At 36.6% G+C, this 19,556-nt stretch overlaps 2 pseudogenes; both read right to left on the reverse strand.

Moving 5' to 3' along the window:
- Positions 1-2,126: 2,126 nt before the first annotated feature.
- On the reverse strand, positions 2,127-3,081 carry LOC101447602 (olfactory receptor 5L1-like; annotated as a pseudogene).
- An 11,162-nt stretch (positions 3,082-14,243) lies between these two features.
- LOC101447156 (olfactory receptor 5L2-like) lies at positions 14,244-15,194 on the reverse strand (annotated as a pseudogene).
- Positions 15,195-19,556: the final 4,362 nt, after the last annotated feature.

Here is a 19,556-nt window from a genome sequence, read left to right on the forward strand (position 1 = left end):
TTTCAATTCTACAAAATGACAGATGTCACCAACTACTAAGAAAATATTCTAGTGATGAGTAAAATTCCTTTTGAATCAAGCTGCCCAGGAGAACTTCATCTTAGTTACTATGACTAAAAACAGCCAAGGAAAATACAAGACTACTTATTTCATAGAAATTATGGATAAGTATTAGGTTTACTATTTGATACAGAACAATGGATTTTACTCAAATAAATCTTAGTGGATGACCACCACTCCTGTCATATTCTTTTTTCCTCTTCTCTTCTAGGGGACATTAGAAGAGGACAAAGAATCTCTTCCTTGCATTGTAGAGGGCAAATTCCTCAGAAGTTGAGTTTATTGCCTCTTGTCTCATTTCCACGTCTTCCTTTCCATTCTTTGGGCTGTGATAATGTTCCTGGGACTCTACACATCATGTTCCCGGACAACTTAACTAGCTGTCATCTTTTTAGTTTCTGTTAATTGGAGGAACTGGAGGTAGAGGGGTAAATAAAGAGGGAGTTTTAGAATGATGTGGAGAGGAGAGAAGAAGGGAATTCCATTTGCTTTCCAATTACTATTTTTGTGAATCCAGCAGAAATGACAGTTGGCTGTGGCTAACAGCTTCTCATCATTTCATCACTCTTTTCACAGGTTGGGACAGTAGACTTTGGTGTACCAAAATGCTGTTGGGTCATGTCACCAGAGGTCTTAACACTGCTGAAACTCATCCCATCCTGAGAGGCCCAATCCTCCTCAAGTTGTAAATAGCAGTTGAGTGGAGAGCCCCTCCAATATCTGAGATTCTGGCATCATTACCTCTTCCTATTGTCTTCAAATTTCAATTAAAATAGCTATTTCCTGCAGTTAATGTACTTTAAATTAATACATAGTATCCTTTTTGTGCTTTTTTAGACTTCCAACACAGAAAATTTAATGTATTAAATCCCTCTAAAGAAGTTTTTCAGTGAGTGAATCCTAAATGATATAATATTCATGGCAATGTGGGACATATTTAAGCCAATTCACAGTTCTTGAAAGACAACATAGTTCTGTAAGCTCATATATTAAGTGAGATATCATATTAAGTCAATAGACATATTTATTTCCCTGTATTTATACTTTCATTCATTTAGTAATAATAAAAATTAAGAGAACTATAGTAAACCACTGATAGTCAATGAGAAAAAGATAAATAATCTCAGGACTCAAGGATTTCATTTAAATAGACATTAACTAAGTTCCTCCTCTGTTGCAGTGATGTCTCATATGTCAAATTTGTTATCATAATTTAATCTCAGTATAGTGCTGTGAGGAAGAAAGAATTATCAAATTTAAACTTCATAAAACTGAGGATTGGAAATTTTAAATTTTTACCAACTGAATGAAATCATAATCAAAACATCAATCCTTGATTTTATTCATTATAGCCTATTGGTTTTCTCACATCATTATCAGCATTAAGAGAGAATCCTCTTTTTAAAAAATGAATGTAATGTAGAATCTGGTGTCAGTTGCTGTATATTAATTTGACTGAGTAGAGAGGTGTGATTTAGGCTTATAGAGAAATGGTGAAGAAAAGGCAGTTCTCCAAGAGCAAAGAAAAATGCAAAGGACATTTCAGAAGCTATGAAGTATGCTTAAAAGTTACAGGAATAATTTGATGGGAAATGGTTAGATCTTAGAATCACTATGAAGACAAGAAGTAATAGATAAAGCAAGAAGGGTCAGAAATACTGCTCCTGGTAATATGGCTATACAAACTTTTACAAATATGTATCTTGTGGAACATAGGAATGCAATTTTGAAAAAAAAGATGTAGTCTCCATAATAGATATGGAAATAAAATGTAAGTCTAATGAGTTATTCATTAGATTTATCATAGTTTTACAGCACATTAAATCTTGTATCCTAGCATTGCTTTTCCTGTATTCAGTAAAATCAAAACAAACTGAAGAATAGAAAAATATGGGATAAACATTTTGAAATATGCTCAAATCTACTTTTTGACATAGAAAATGCACACAAATTTGCTAGCCAACACTATTCTTTTAAAACCAGATAATAACTTACTGTTCTCTCTACTCTAACAGTTCAACCCACCTACTCACACTTCCACCTCCCTGCATGTGGGAATCATGAGTCTATTTAAAACCATGGACTGTAAGAAGATATTTTGGGGCCCAGCATTCTTTCACATTCTTGTTCCTCATGCTATAGATCAGGGGGTTTTGCATGGGAATCACTACAGTATAGAGCACCATGGCCACTTTATCAGTTTCCAGACTGTACTTAGAACTGGGCCTGCAATTGAAAAAAAAATTTTTTCCAATGGAAGACAATGATGGCAGTGAGGTGGGAGGCATAGGAGGGAAAGGCTTTGTGTTTTCCTTCAGCAGAGTGCATCCTTAGCCTCAGGATGGTGATGAGAATAAACAAATAGAAGTTGGGGATGATTGTAATGGTGATTATCACATTGAATATGGTCACAATGTACACCAACATTTCATTCATAGACAGAGTAAGGAGGAGATAAGGTAAGGAGCAAATCAAAGAAGTGGTAAATCACATTTGATCTATACAATGGAATCTTAAGACCTAAACACATGTGAATCAGACAAGACACTGTTCCACAGAGATAGCAGGCAGACACCAGTCCTAAATGGAGTTTCTGGGACATGCTCACCATGTACAGCAGTGGGTAACAGATGTACACAAAGTGATCATAGACCATTACGGCCAGCAGAATGGCCTCTGTGACAACACATGTGTAGAACAAGTAGACTTGTGCAATGCATCCCAGCAAGGAAATGGGTTTTTCCTTGTCTAAGATATGGGCCAACTTCTTTGGCACAATGGTGGTGGAGTAGCAGAAATCCACAAAGGACAAGTGGCTTAGGAAAAAGTATGTGGGGGTGTGCAACTGAGAGCTGGCCTGGATCACTGTGATCATGCCCATGATCATGCTCACAAGTTATCGATCACTGTGACTCCATAGATGAGAAGGAAGACCAGGAAAAGGAAAACGCTCAGCTCAGGGAAGTCTGACAATCCCACAAGAATGAAATCTGACACAGAACTGCAATTTTCTTTGTCCATGTCACCACTTCAACTGGAGTTGGGGAAAAAATAGAAAACTAAACTAAAAGTCATTTTCTGTTGTAAGATTCAAATATGAGTTTTTGCTCTTTCCTAAAAATAGACACGAGAATATTAGAAGATTAATTTCGACAAGAGTTAGGACTATTTGTGGAATTTACGAATTTAGTCAAAACCCTAAAATGAAGATTTCTTACTACACTTTCACTTTTGGTAGATCTTCTCTGATTCTGCAGCTCAAGAGACAGGTTCCACATGTCCCAACACTGAAAGCCTGAGGTCCCATGCAAAGATGAGGGCTGTGAATGGTTTTATCTGTTCCATATCCAAGGATTTAAGGACAAATCAGAAGACAGTCTTTTCCAGACAATAGTCACTATTATAAAATTTCTTCCTAATGCACTTTTTGTGGGTTTCTCAAACACAGTGCTATTAATATTTTGGATTGGAAAGCTCTTTGTTGTGGGGAAGTGTTCTTGCATTATAGCATGTTTTGCAATGTCCTTGGCCTGGACCCGCTAGATGCCAGTAGTAGCATCCCACTACATCATTACAATTAAAAATTCCTCCAGGGTGATATAAGAATAGATTGAACACAGGGTGTTTGTAGGGCATTGAAATTGTTCTGCATGATAATGCAATGACAGATACAGGCCATTATATATTTTGTCAAAACCTATAAAAGCGTATGGTGCAAAAGGTAAACATAATATAAACCACTGACCATGTTTAGTAGTAATGCTCCAATATTTGTTCATCAATTTTAACAATTGTATCATACTCATGTAAAATGTTATTAATAAGGGGAAATGCAGAGAGGTAGGGCATGGGGTATATGGGAATCCCCTATATTTGTTATGTGACTTTTCTGTAACCTAAAGCTTCTTTGAAAATAGTGAAAAAAATATGACATTGGGGCAACATACATTTGGTACATAAAATGTATGGTACAAAGAAGATAACAGATCTTATGGTAATGAAAGATACAACACAATTTTTTAAAATTTTATGTTACTTTTTACTAGTTTTTGTAATTTTTAACATTTTCTTTTTCTTTTTTTGGCTTTGTTTTTAGAGAGGGTTTGGATTGCAGAAGGGTCGCAGCTATGGCAGGGGAGTATCATTGGTGTTGGGGGGATGTGTGGTGATGAGTGTACTTGGAGCATTCCTCTATGGAATATTATGTGTTCAAGTGGTCATGGGCTGTTGTCTAAGTAGGTGAAGACCCACAATAGCAAAAAGAATATTGAATTCCCATCCTGGGGAATCCTGCTACATTTTCTAATATAGTGGCAAGAGAGGAGATATTAAATACAAATAGTTTTTATGCTAAGAAATTTCAAATAAGTTGGGAGGTCATTTCAGGGGTTACGCTAATGCATATCTCAGGAGGATTTCACTGACTGCAAAAGTAAACAGAACCTTATACAGGGGGCCTCCTGAGGACTCTAGAGACATCTTGACACTATAGGCAGGGCAGATAATCCCAGGAATTTGGCTTGGCATCAGTGGACCTTGTCTTGGAATATATGTTAGTCTATCTTGCCAATGTAAAAAGTTAGACTCATTTATAATTTTCCTATACATGGCTCTTACGCCACTTTTACTTGAACCAACAATAACCATTATACCAATTAAATGTGTGTCCCAGAGACTTACATCTTCAGTCTGTTCATTTGCTGGTTAAACCTTGAATCTCAGCAGAGTTGCAGCCAACGCCTGCTTTCCAGTTCATTAGACTATCCCAGGACAATTAACAAAACGATGAAGGACAGCACCCATTACAAAAATGGAGAGTATCTACATGTGCAAGCATGACAGTTCCATCAATTTGCCCCATGGGATCTAAGCCCCCTCTCAATCAGAAGCAGGGAAGGCATCATCATCCCCAAATCCTCAAGACTGAGGAATGAGCAAATATAAGGGAGGAATGCAACTATGGACTAAACTAGGCTGTAGTAAACAAACGTGGTTCTGTTTATTTTCTTTCACCAGAAGCCTTATTTTATTAATTTCATGTGAACCTTATCTAAATATCTGCCTATTCTCCCTTGTAAAACTCTTTAAAATATTTACAGAAGCAGGGAGACATATAGTGCAGAAACTCTCAGGTCAGACCTTTCTACTTCTCCCTCTCCCTGAAAACAGTTTTTCAGGACCTTGCATTTGGGAAGGTAAGCTAAGCCAGGTCCTCTATACAAAGCTCAGTAGAAAGAGTCTGCTTCTTTTCCTGAAATACCCAGATATGTAATGTCTGCAGTGGCTGTAAATTTCTCCAAAATGATATTTCAAAGGAGAACTGCTTGAACCAAAGGCATCTTCGAGATGCCTTATATGTAAAATATCCAAATTGTCTCAGCATCTGAAAAATAATGGAGTTATCCTCCAAGCTCTGGAAAGTTTGTTTGGGGAAGATGTTAATATTCCTATGTCAACTTCCACTCCCTGTGGCAGCAGGTCCATAGAGAATATCTGTTGCCTTAACTCTAAAGGTCTCAAAGCAAGCAATTAATATTAAGTACTGTTTTCTGATATAATTCAGGTTTCTTGGGAACCAAGAAGGAAAACCACTGCAGTTTAAGAAACATTTTACATTAAACTTAGGAAGAGGTTTAAAAGTCTTCTCACTGTGCTCCATGATGCGGTCACCCCTCGGGCTGAAGTGTGGTTTGCTGACCTGGCGAGGGGAGCGGCCGCGGTAGGCCTAATTCCGCTGCCCCCATAATAGGGTGGTTGGTCGGGCCCACCGCCACCCCTGAAGGACGCTCGGCATGGGCGCAGAGTGCCCTCAGGTCTCCCCTTCTTGGCAGCCATGCTTCCGCGGCCGCCCCTCCTCCCAGATGGCGCCACCCGAAGCCTTGTGGGGCGGCACCCTTCTTCCTTCTCCCTGCGCAGGCGCAGGGCAGAAAATTCCAGTCTGCCCTTTTCCCCTCCCCCGACAGCAGCAACAGCCAGGTGTGGGCGGAGAAATCCAGTCTGCCCTTTTCCCTCCCCCCGACAGCAGCAATAGCTAGGCGTGGGCGGGAAACTCAAGTCTGCCCTCCACCCCAGCAACAGTAGCCACCAATCACTAAACCCTGCCCCTTCCCCCAGCAACAGCGACAGCCAATCCCTAATCACCACCCCTCCCCCATCCAGTACCGCCCACTGACCTTTCTCCGGCAACCAATCAGAACAGGGCGTGGCTTTGACCAATCAGCCTTCCCCAGACCCTATAAAACTGTTGCCTCTCCCTCAATAAAGTGGACTTGCGTGTTTACCTTGTCTCCGCGGTAGTTCTTCTGCCGTGCGCCCTCCAGTCCTGAGAGCCCCCGACAAGGGCCTGGCCTCCCTTGTCCCCAGTTCGTCGCCTGCTTCTCCGGGCGACCCCTTCGTCGCCTGCTTCGCCGGGCGACCCCGTCAGCCGAACCGCGCAACCCCTGTGAGACCGATCCCTCGTCTGCTGCCGGACCGACCCCTCGTCCCAAGTGGGACTGACCCCTCATCCCGAGCGGGACCGACCCCTCGTCCAGAGCTGGACCGACCCCTCGTCCGCAGCCAGACCCCACCTCTACCGACCGAGCAAGCCGCCGCACCATGTCTTCCCATAGTCTCCACAAATTGTTGTATAATAAGGAATCGTAGCCGAAGTCATCTTTATAATTTACACAAATGTATTTCTTAAGTGTCTTCCATATTTCTGGCCTCTGCAAGGCATAATCACACCTTTGGTACACTAAGCTAACTGGGGACATGGAAGATCCTTCCTTCAGGTCCCTCAGCTACTTAATTATCTTCTTCCAAGGGTGTTAGGCACAAAGTATGTCTTCATGTATATTGAGGATAGGATGATAGATGTTGGAAATTTGATTTCTCAGTGTCCCAAGAAGAAGCTACATCTGGGGCTAGAACCAGTATCATTAGGTTTCTAGTGTTATTGCCAACTTCCTAGATCCCTGATTAAATTTATATTTTCTACTACTCACAGCATTATCTCATCTTTTCATTGGTTTATCACATAGTTTTCAACAAGTTATCCATAATTCTGCATTCAGTTAACAATCCGTATTTCCACCAATTTTTTTATTCTGTTTTCTCTCTTACCCCTGATATATCCTTAGATCACATTTTAATTATTTCATAGTCATGCTGTTCACTAGTTTCCAATTAGGTCTTCCTGCCTATACACTTGTCCTCATATCTGTCCAGTACACTGCCACTGAAATAATTATTTACAGAAGAAATCACCTTATATTTATATATTTGTTTGAATATGTATAAATACATCTGGAAGGATATATTGGGAGATTTGCATATGACTAAAAGGGAGATAAAGTGAGCCATGTAAATGCATTACTTACTCTAAAAAATTTAAATAAGTTCAAATTAAATTAAAATAAATAATTGAAGCTATCATAAACAAATCATTCCCTAATATGTAAATGTAAGTGAATCCCAATTAAAAAGGTGGATGTCTCAGTTTCTAAAAATGGTATCCAAATATTAGGTTCATAAGTATCAAGAAATATTCTACATAATTATATGATACAACATGACAGGTGCTACACCACCCTGGTTATCCTAAACAGCATGCATTTATTGTCTCACAATGTTGTGGCTGAAGAGTGTGCCTTAGGTCTTGGTCCACATTCTAATGGATGTGGACTCCTTGTAAAGGTCTCTTCAAGATGAACTTCAGTAAAGGTGTGGGTCAACTGAACCAGGTTGGGCTTTAATCCAGATTATGGGAGTCCTTTATAAGCATAAACGAAATTCAGACAAAAATTGAGAAAGCCATGGGAGACAATCAAAAGCTGGATGTCAGCAGAATATGGAAATAAAGGAGAAGATACCACCATGGGCATTGTCATGTGACAGAAAAGCTAAGGGCCCACATTCCCTGACAGTCAGTCACAGAAAGCCACAATCTTTTTGGAGAAAGCATCACTTAGCTGATGCCTCAATTTTGGTCTTTGCCCAACCTCAAAATTATGAGCCAATAAGTCCCCTTTGTTTAAGCAAACCCCTTGAGTGATATTTGTTTTAGCAGGTAGGAAATTTTAAGTACATAATTTTTTGTAGGCTGTAAGTCCAACATCAAGTCCCCAACAGGCCAAACTTTCACCTGGAATTTCAGTAATCATCCTCCATCACTTGATCATCTCTCTCTCTGGCTTCTCCTGCTTTCTTCTTATTTCTCTTGTCTGAATTTACTCCATTTTTAAGACTTATAAGGAATATGGCCAACCCTTACAAATTTTGGCCATGCCTAAAGAGGATCATTGAAACTTCAAAACCACTATAAATAAATGAATCCATACCCTGACACACCTCAAGATATTCAAAGATACTATTTATAAAACCTCTGGAATGCAGAATAAAACTTGAACATGCCTTTAATGGAGGATAAAATTCAATTCCCAAGTCTACATATCTGTGCATTTATGCTATGTCTCAACAACTTTGGTGATTTCATCTATGAAAAGCTGCTGAGATTTGAACCATTGCAGGAAGACTTTTATAATTCTTCTGGAACAAGTTCAACTTTTTGATAGCCATGGTTCTGTTAATCATCCACTATTTATTTGTCACACTACAGAGTGTTATACTAATCTCTTTATATATGTATATGGCCTCTCTACAATAGATTGTACATTCCTGGAGATCACAAATTATTTCTTTCATTTTTTCATTCTCCTCATTTATTTCTATATCTACCCAAAAGTGCATGTTATTAAGATTGACTGAAACAGAACTTCTAGCCATATTTTCCTCATCTCAAACATTTAAGAAATCTATAATGGTTTTCATACCAAGGGTAACAACTTGTCTATGTTGAAGTCCATGTATTAATTGCTGCTTCTAGGCCTAGGTCTCCAGTCTTACCTTCTCAATCTTCTCATGTTTTGACCTTTCTTTGTGCTATCCTGGCCTTCCATCTTTGGTGTAAGTATCAAATAATTATGAATGGAAAAGCATTCATAGCTTGAACGAGCTATGAAAATTAATTTAAAGTGTATAATAAGATCTGGATTCAATAGTTCTTTTTTTCTTGGCAAATCTGGAAATACCTTATTTCACTGATTTTAAGGTATATTTTCATCCATAATATCACTGAGATTGTATATAATTGTGCAATTACAAGCAACCTTATGCTATAATTTAATTAACAAAAGTTATTTATTATGTATACATGTAATAATGGTCAATCTTATAGGAGTATTAAAATTAAAGCATATATGACATAGAAAAGAAGGGTACATAGTGAGAATTTCCTCAAAGACGGTGGTCCTGTTACTTGGACAGACTGTCCCTCATCTTTCCAATTAGACTACCCATGGATCTTCTAAGGATTAATTGAATAATGAATTGGATTTATTCTTTCCAATGTTGTGCCTTTCAAAATAAATGTTATTGAAGAAAACGTGACCACAGAGTTTAGGAAGATTTATCTAAAGATCACTGTTAGTAGCTCTGGTAAATCTTGCAATAGATCTTGTACTTTTTGTTATGGTTGTTCCTTCTTTTTTTTTTTTTTTGTATATTCATCAGCTAAATGTTATACATAATTGAAGAAAAAGTAAAAATAATCAAAAAAGAAAAAATGCTCAGAGCAGATATTGATGTTACAGGCAAACTTCAGAAATATTGCTGATGTTGTAACAGACCGCTGACATAAAGAAACGACAACAAACTGAGTCAGATGAAATGTTTGGTTTCCCAGTTGATGTAAAAGCTATGTTCACATTTAAAAAAAAATGTATGAAGTGTTCAATAGCATTGTCAAAAATAACAATGTATATAGTTTAATTAAAATGTGACAGAGAGACACAAAGTGAGCACTTGCTGTTGGAAAAAGGACACAGAGTTGCTCAAAGCAAGGATGCTAACAACCTTCAATTCCTAAAGTCATGCAATATTTGCAAAACACAATAAAGCAAGGGGCAATAAAATGAGATATGTTTATATTGACTCTAGGAGTTTAAAGTGTGGTTTGTTTTAGGACTATAATAATTTGAATACGTCTAATCCTGAACTTTTAAAGATGATTCTGATTACAATACAGATTGCATTAAAGTTATACCAAAAGAATTAAACCACTGTGTGTATTGGAACAAAACTTCCAAATATGAATCATTATAAACATTTAGTCTGTCCCCTCAGTTCTTTAACAGACCTTGAATTGCATTATTAAAGTCAATTTTTAAATTATAGAACATCACTTTTTGCTAGTTATTGATTTTTCTTTTCAAAAGTAAATTTTACTCTAAGATAAGCAGTTGCTGATATGGATGAGTTAATTGTCTTCTTCAACTGTGAATACCAAGTAACATGAACTTTTACAGAAAAACATTTGCAAGGAACTCTGCAATGTGCTCCAATTCAAAGTACTGTCTAATCTTTTTCTAAATTGTAAATTTTATCCTCCCACTGATGTTCATCGTACCCAGCTAGAGACACAATATAGGTCTATCCATTTAACAACAGCAATGAATAATAGAAGAGAAAAGGTATATTTTATTGCCTCACATAATATCAATGTGTTTCAGGGCTCCAATTGGAGAAATTTTTTACTTTGACTGTAAATGACATTCAAACTATACATCTTTCCTGAGTTTGGCTTAGAAAGAGGCCAAACTTGAGTAACAAGGAGGTTTTCTGGAATCAACTCTTAGGCAATAGTTATTATTTAGGTAAATTTCAGTTTTACAAGAATAAGGTCAATAAGTACATGCATTAATACTGAGGGCTTGGCATATTTGTCTCTTGCCTTTAATTAGGCACTACCTCTATATTCAAGAGATTTTTGTTCCTCTTTTTTGAGAATGCAACAAGACTCCCCAGGATGGAAGTTTAATATTTTCTTGTGTATTGTCTGGATCTCCATCCACTGAGATAACACTCTATGAGAAAATGAACACATTCATATTCCACAAGGGCATGCCTCAGGTACACCCTTCCCTACACATCTCCCTACCACCAAGATCCTGCCCCAGTGACCCTTCCTTGCCACAGTTGTTAAAAGAATATCCCTACCATTGTATTCTCATCCACAGACCACCACCTCACCAAAGTTCGCCTGATTCTTCTTCCATCCCTCTCCCAGTTTCATGGATAACCCAACCCACCACATACCCGATCTCCTTCACAGCCCAGCACTGTCGACTTCTCTCATGTCTTTGTACCACCATCACCTTCATCCACTGTCAAATCAGTCCCATTCACCTTATCATAGATTCTGCCCAGAATGTGCATTGGGTCACCACTGTCTATGCTCTTTCTAATCTCCTGGTAACTTATCATCCTGACTCTCTTTGTGAGTCTGCTCAATATCTTTAGTTCATATCAGTGAGATCATGCTATATTTGTCCTTTAGTGACTGCTTTTCTCTTTGTTAAAGAAAATGAGTTGGGGGCTGTGTGATATTATCAAGGCCCTGAGGGAAAGAATCAATACTAAGAACATAGGTTATTGAAGGATATCATTTATTTTAAGGGATGCATTACAAACAGAGAAGGAGAGGATTCTCAAGGAATAGCATTGTGAAAGTTAATATACAATTTGTTAATTTTTAAAAGGAATTAGACAATTTGTAAGAAATCAATCTGAACAAACATATACTAAATCACAGAAAAACAAATAAGTTGAAGACATTACACTTTAAGTTGTAAAAAAAATATTCAAAATAACATGTAGGCTAGAACAGAATTTGCTTTTTCTGCTTGAATTTAAAACATAAAATAAGTAAAATATACATTAAGAAGCATGCCTAATGCATAACATTATTGAAATATATGAAACTGTGATATATTTTCAATATATTATTTAGGAGTTAGTGTTCTTAAAATGTAAAATATCTTCCAAATCATTATGAAGGCATTACTACCAAGTAGAAATATGGCAAAGTGCTTCAGCAGAAATCTCACTGAAAACAATATTATAAATCATTGTGAATGAATATTTTCCATAATAAAAGGTTTGGTTATTGTACACTCAACCTCTTCCCAATTCTCCCAATTCCGAATGATTTTTCAATTCTGTCATGTCACCAAGTTCCCCAAATGATAATATTTTATTAATGAGTAAAATTCATTTTGAATCAAACTGCCCAGAAGAGGCTCATCTCATTGAGTATCACTATAAACAGCCAAGGAAACACTTAAGGCTAATTATTTTTAAAAATTGTGGGGGAAACATTAGACTTACTTTTTGAATTGGAACCATAGAACTTCAGTTACCTAGATCTTAATGTATAATAATCAACAGCACCACTGACATCACATTTGGTTTACAAATGTTGCAAAGTTTCTATTGCATCTATGCTTAGTTTAATGAAATTAAGTCTGAAGAGATTTGAGGCTTCCTTAAGTGTTCAGTTCTAGAGAGATTTATCAGTGCTTATGGAGATAACAAGAGGTTAAAAGAATCTCTTCCTTGCAATGTGGATTGCAATCCCTCAGAAGGTGTGTTTGTTGCATTTGTCTCATCTCCACGTCTTCCTTTCCATTCTTGAGGCTGTAATGATGCTTCTGGGAGTATACACAATGCACACCCCAGACATTTTTGTTAGCTGTCTTCCCTTTTGTTTTTGCTCAGTAGAGGGACTCAAGATCAAGGGGACAGGAAAAAATGGAGGATTAGAAACATGTGTATAGGAAAGGAGAAGGGGATTCCTTCTTGTTTTCCAAATACTATTTATGTAAATCCAGCAGAAAGAGATGTTTGGCTGCGGCTAACAGCTTCTCATCATTTCCCCTCTCTCTTCACGATAGAAGCAGCAGACTTTGATGTTGAACGACTATTGGGATGTGCCAACAGAGGTCTGAACGCTGAGGCCAAAGCCATCCTCAGAGGCTCAGACACCCTGAGAGCCAAGAACCTTCCCCAAGAATTTAAAAAACAGCTGAGTGAGTGGAGCACATCCTTCAAGCTCTGAGAACCCGGTAATGATACCTCTTCTTTATTGCCTTCTAATATCAAATGTAATAGCTGTCCTCTGCATTTAATAATCAGTACACTAATACACAGTATCCCTTTTGTGTTCTTTCCGCTTTCTAACATCTAAAATTCCAAGTATTAAATTGCTCTAGGAATTTATTTTAGTGAGTGAATTATTCATCAGCATTTACTCATTCATCAATTAAATAAAAAATAGAAACTATAATATGCAAATGATGTCAAAGAGTAAAAGATAAATAACTCCTAGCCTCAAAATTTCATTTGAACAGACATTAGCTAAGAACATTCTATGTTCCACTGAGCTGTCAAATGTCAAATATGTTGTCATAATTCAATTTCAATATAATGCTATGAGGCTGCCTGCGTTATCCAATGTTTAAACTTGAGGAATCTGAGAATTGGATAGATTAATTATTTACCAAATGAAAAAATGATCAAAACACCAACCCATTATTTCATGTTCTCAAGCTTATTGCTTTTCTCATATAACTATATGTAGAAGGTGAGAATATTCTTTTTAAAGTAAATAATGTAGAGACTGAGATGAAACAAAATGAAAACACAATTATAGTATCAATTGGTTCATAATAATTGTAACAGAGTGTTGAGTTTTGATCTAGGCTTGTAAAGAAATGCTCAGAAAGGGCAGTTCAGCACAAGCAGAGACGCATGCAAAGAACATGTGCAGAGCCTGGGGAATCCACTTATAAGCTACAGGATGAATTTCATGCAGAATTGTTAAACATAGGGTAAATAAGAATACAAGCAGTAAAAGAAAAAGGGGAGTACCAAATGCTGCTAGTGATGATGATTATAATAGCGATTACTAATATATACCTTGTGAAGAACAGGATTGCAATTTTGAAAAGAATTATAGTTTACCTAAAGGCTATGGGGGAAAAAGTGTAATTCTCATGAACTATTCATTAGATTTATGCAAGTTTTACAGCAACCTAAATTCCTGAGTCTTAGTAGTGCCATTTTCCATGTATAGTTTAAACAAAACAATTTGAAGAAAAGCAAAACATAGAGGCATATTTTGAAATATGCTCAATCCTACTCTTAGAAATTGAAAAGGCACAAATAAATGTGAATCAAAAAAGACTCATTCATAACTACCTTGCTCCTTACTATTCTCTACAATGTAGCAATGCAGTCCACCTACTCATACCTCCTCAAGAATACTATTTGGAAATTTGAGTCCTGTTTTATGAAAAAAGTCCCTAAGAAGATATTTGGGAGCCCACCAATTTACTGAGAACTACTTTCACGTCCTTGTTCCTCAGGCTGTAGATCAGAGGGTTCAGCATGGAAATCACTACAGTATAGAACACCATAGCCACTTTATGAGTTTCCAGACTGTAGTTAGAACTGGGCTTGCAATTAATGAAAAGGATTCTTTCATGGAAGACAATGATGGCTGTGAGGTGGGAGTGTACAGGTGGAAAAGGCTTTGAGCCTCCCTTCTGTAGAGCACATCTTCAAGATGGTGACAAGAATAAACAGATAGGAGGTGAGGGTGACCATGATAGTGATGATCTCATAGAAATTGGCCACAATAAATACCAACTGTTCATTCAAAGACACATCAGAGCAGGCAAATGATAACAGAGGTGGTAAATCACAGAAAAAGTGGTTAATCACATTTATCTATAGGACTGGATCTGAAGAGCTAATTATATGTGAATCAGAGAAGAGCATGTTACACAGAAAAAACAGGAAGATACCAATCCCAAACAGAGCTTCTGGGACATGATCACCATGTACAGCAGTAGGTAACAGATCACCACAAAGCAGTCATAGGCCATCAGAGCCAGCAGGATGATCTCAGTGATCACATATGTGCAAAACAAATAGAATTGTACAGGGCATCCCAGGAAGGAAATGGCTATTTTCCCTGTCTAAGATATTGGCCAGCATCTTCAGCACAATGGTGGTGGAGTAACAGAAATCCACAAAGAACAAGTGGCTCAGGAGAAAGTACGTGGGGGTGTGCAGTTGAGAGCTGGTCTGAATCACTGTGATCATGCCCATGATCATGCCCACAGATTACCCATCACTGTGACTCCATAGATGAGAAGGAAGACCAGGAAGAGGAAGACGCTCAGCTCAGGGAGGTCTGACAATCCCATGAGTATGAACTCGGACACAGAGCTGCGGTTTTCCTTGTTCATATCACCACTTCATTTGGGGTTGGGAAAAAATATAAACTAAAAGTCACTTTCCATTATAAATCAAAAATTGAGTTTTTGGTCTCTCTTGAAAACAAACATAAGAAGAATTTTTTAACTTATTTTGGGCAGCAAGATACAGGACATTTCTTTTGCCATGTTCAGGAGGAGTTCAGAAATAATAGAAGACCAACGCATAAGACTGTTTAATTCACAATTTACACAGAAATATTAAATGTATTGACATCTGCAGAATCCTATGATTCTTTACATTCATCTTCCACACTTTAGGGACATTAAATTATCAGAAATAAGTTAAATTATTTTGTAGTAGCTTTATTGTTCCATGGTTCCAAATACATTTTTCCCCACAAAAGTGAAGGAATATTTATTTAAATTTGCTAACCCCCAAGGTTTTATCTTATATTAATGTTTGTAGATGCAGAAAATAGCTTTGATGGTATATAATAGCATTTTCTCAAAAGCATTAGCACAGTTACTGTGCTCATTCTTCACTTCAGTGTTTGCCAGAATTTAGCAAATTGGATAATCTTATATATCAACCTGAAACTATGGAATTTCTTGTAACTATGACCCCAAAGCCCTAAAAAAATATTTTTGATAAATTAATTAAACTGCTTTCAATCTATTGCAAGAACTGATTAAATATGTGAATAGCAATTATTAACAAAAATGCCTACTGATGCATCGCAGCATTATTTATATTAAGACTTAGAAGTAAGTTGAGTGTTAAATAAGAGGGACATAGTCAAAACTATTTCACATATATATGATGAAAAACTATGCAGCTATTAAATGATAATTTTGATGAATTTTTGATGATCTTAAAAATGACTTGATAACACTGCAAGTTAAAAAATAGTGAGCCTTGTTTTGCAGGCAGAATTTTATGTATGCCTACATAAGTTACATTGTATTTTGAATCCTCATAACATCTTTGAAATAGAAACATTTTATCTCCATTCTTTTAAAGAGAAATATGGAAGGTTGTCTGAAATTTCACAAAATATAAGTATTTATTGGGTATAGTTGGAACAGTCAGTAGTATTTTTTTTTTAATTGGAAGAAGATATCTTTAAGTTCAAGAAAATCACAAATGCAAATAGAAAGTAAGGACTCTCTCTCCTCCTGACCCTGATCATACATCCACAAGTATTGATGAATCAACTGGATTATTATGGGCAGAAAAGAATCTGGACTAGAAACCAACACAACAAAGTATTTCCTCCATTTTTTAACTGATTTAGAATAGGGACAGAAGGTTTCTGGGATGGGGTACTTCCTAGTGGGCATTTTCAATACTTGAGGACCTTAAATGGGAATGCCTCAAAGATCTCTCCTAGATTTAGTCCTTTTCTGACTTCATAAATTCTATCTAATCCAATAGTGTTCACACCAGAGTTTTGTTTATCCTGGATATTCCAAACATTTCAAAAATTTCACAGGTATTTTTATTTTGGATATAGGTGAATCTATATCCAAGTTCTTAGCATATGTGTTTTCATAATTAATTTTATGTGTTTTCATAAAATTAATCTGAGAATTCCCATAGGTTGGGAGTGTTTTTGGTTCTCCCATCCCACTTAGCGTATTCTATAATCCCTCCTCTCTCACTTTACAAAATCAAGATGTTCTTCTTATCCATTCATATACTACCATGATGAGTTGCCCCATAAGAAAAACAAACAAAACAATTGTCTAAATTCAAAACAAAATGCTAACTTGAAATGTTGTTATCCTGAAGCTTATTTTTAACTTGAAATGTTGTTACCCTGAAGTTCATTTTTAAATCACAGCACCTCAAATCATGGTATGACTTCTCATTTCTTGAAAGATTTTTCATATTTCTTTCTATTGGGGATTTTCTCATATCCCCCCAAAAACGCATGTTCACGTCCCAACCCCTGGAACTGTGGGAATGAAACCATTTGTAAAAATGACCCTGGATGTTATTAGTTAAGGTAATAACAGACTGAATGAGGGTGAACCATAATCCAATATGGTTGAAGTCCTCATAAACAAAGGAAATTGCACACAGAAAAAAAAGCAAACAGAAAAGATAAATACCAAGGATTGCTATTCGCCAGACCCATAATGCCACAATCTTTGGGTAGATGTCATTTTCTTGCTGATGTCTTGATTTTGGACTTCCCTTACCCTCAAAACCATGAGCCAATAAATCCTTGTTGTTTAAGCCAAACTATTTTTTAGTATTTGTTTTATAATCAAGGAAACTGAGACACTTTCCATGAAAAGGAAAGGCATTAGACTGATATAAGCCTGCATGGTGATGCTTTGAATCAGATATAAAAGAGTGATGATAATATTTAATATCTTTTCTTTCTTTTGTTAATTCACCGCCCAAACTTTGCCATAGGGAGCATCCTTACTGAAGGAGAGAATTCCATTAGAGCAAAGCAATAAGAAAATTTCTAAAAGTCATTGTCTTGATGGATTACACACAAAGCAAGTTGCCTTGCCTATCTATTTGTTCTAGATTTAAGGAGCTTTGATGTGTTTTTAAAGGTTGATTCAACAGTTCTCCAAAATGTATTCACCAAATGCAATGAATATGCCATGATGATGAAAGAGGTTGTTGACGTGGGAGGAGTAGAGTGACGGGGGTGCGGGGTATATGGGGACCTCTTATAATTTTTGAATGTAACATATAAAAATAGAAAAAAAAAGAGATCTGAGTGGAATTGATTTCATGTTCATTATTGAATAATCTAAATGTGAAACTCCATGCTTTTGATGAAAATATACTAAAATCGCATAAGATAACACAATGTTAATAATGTTATATTTGCAAGGTTCGATGAAATCAACAGTATTTTGATAGTTTCTATTTTATTTTTTTGTTTTTGTTTGTGTTTTCTTCATTTTTTAAGCAAGTCGCCTTTATGTTGAAAAATAACAGATGTTCTTAACTGTCATATGATAAATCTTGGAAAAGTCATTTTGGTATCCTTTCCAAAATTGAGAAAGTGAATGACTCGGAAGAATGCATGACAAACTACTCTAAAATGCATTCACTCTAAGACACATTCACTGAAAACAGCAACCATTTACTATTTCAGGAGTTAGCTGTGCTGCTGTGCTAACGTGGTCCAAGCTTGGTGGTCTTGGCTTCACTTACACATATATATGATATCAGCTGGCAGTTAAATGAGCTTAATTCTTAACTGTAGTGGTTGGCTAGCTGTGAGATGGTATGATGTGGGGAAGGGGCAACTGAGCTATGGGTCTATTTCCCTTATTTATTCCATGATTTTTCACATGGGAGGTTTACAGGATTACAAGAGTGTGAAAATCCACAAGGCCTTTCAAATGTTTGGTAAAAGTGCAAGGTCACCTTGTCTTAATCAAAGACTATTCTAAGAGCAGCTTATGTTCAAGGAAGGGAGAAATAGAATTCACTACATAATGTGAAGTGCTGCAAAGTCACATTGATAAAAGTCACGGATACAGAAAGGAGTGGAAAATCTGGGGCACATTTGCACCATAATAAGTAATAAATCTTTATAGAAGACAAGTCATTCCTAAATTTTGGACTGTCAGCAAAATTGAAAGACAAATTAACTGAGTTTAATGCATTCTTAAAATAATGTTTTTGAAAACCAATGTGCGAAATTGTCATAAAACTCGGATGAAGTTGAAAGAGTTGAATGACATTGCTATGAAATTCAATATTCAGCAGTTTCCATTCTCATTTACTTTTTAAAATTAAAGTTATTATTTATATCAACATTACAAGTTATTTACTAAACAAAAGGTAATAACTGCAATAACAATAAATCCACTTTGGTCAGAGATTATACTACCCCCCAATTTTTATTCATTACACAATCTTGAGGGGTTTGGAATGACACCTGCTTCAGGCTGGACAGGATTATAGATATTTAAGGGCAGTGAAATGGAGTTCTTTTGCATGCAGTTGAAGATACTCCTGTTTTTGGGGTGAAGCTGGTCCATTCTCATCATTGTGTTAATTGTCCATGGCAAACCTGAAGAACTAAAGAAATAGGAGTTGACTGCATATCTGCTAGGACAATTCAAAGACTTTAAATCTCTAAGAAATATAATTAACAGGTAAGTTGAAAATTACAGGTTCAGATAAAAGAGTAGAAGAATAATGATTAAGGAATTTGTAAATGAATATAACTATGTTCTAGAAGTTGAGGAAATTGATTATTTACCTGTATTTCCACTGGTGGGGTGATGATTCCATGAGGCTGTGTGGCTTGCCTATGGTGTCTGGATGTCCCTAGGTCCCTCAGGAGTACTTTAGTTTGAGGCTTTGTTTACTGTGTCAGTTAGTGAAGTCTGGTTGAAATATGAATA

Source organism: Dasypus novemcinctus, chromosome 10 (assembly GCF_030445035.2).
Source record: "Dasypus novemcinctus isolate mDasNov1 chromosome 10, mDasNov1.1.hap2, whole genome shotgun sequence".
Taxonomy (NCBI): domain Eukaryota; kingdom Metazoa; phylum Chordata; class Mammalia; order Cingulata; family Dasypodidae; genus Dasypus; species Dasypus novemcinctus.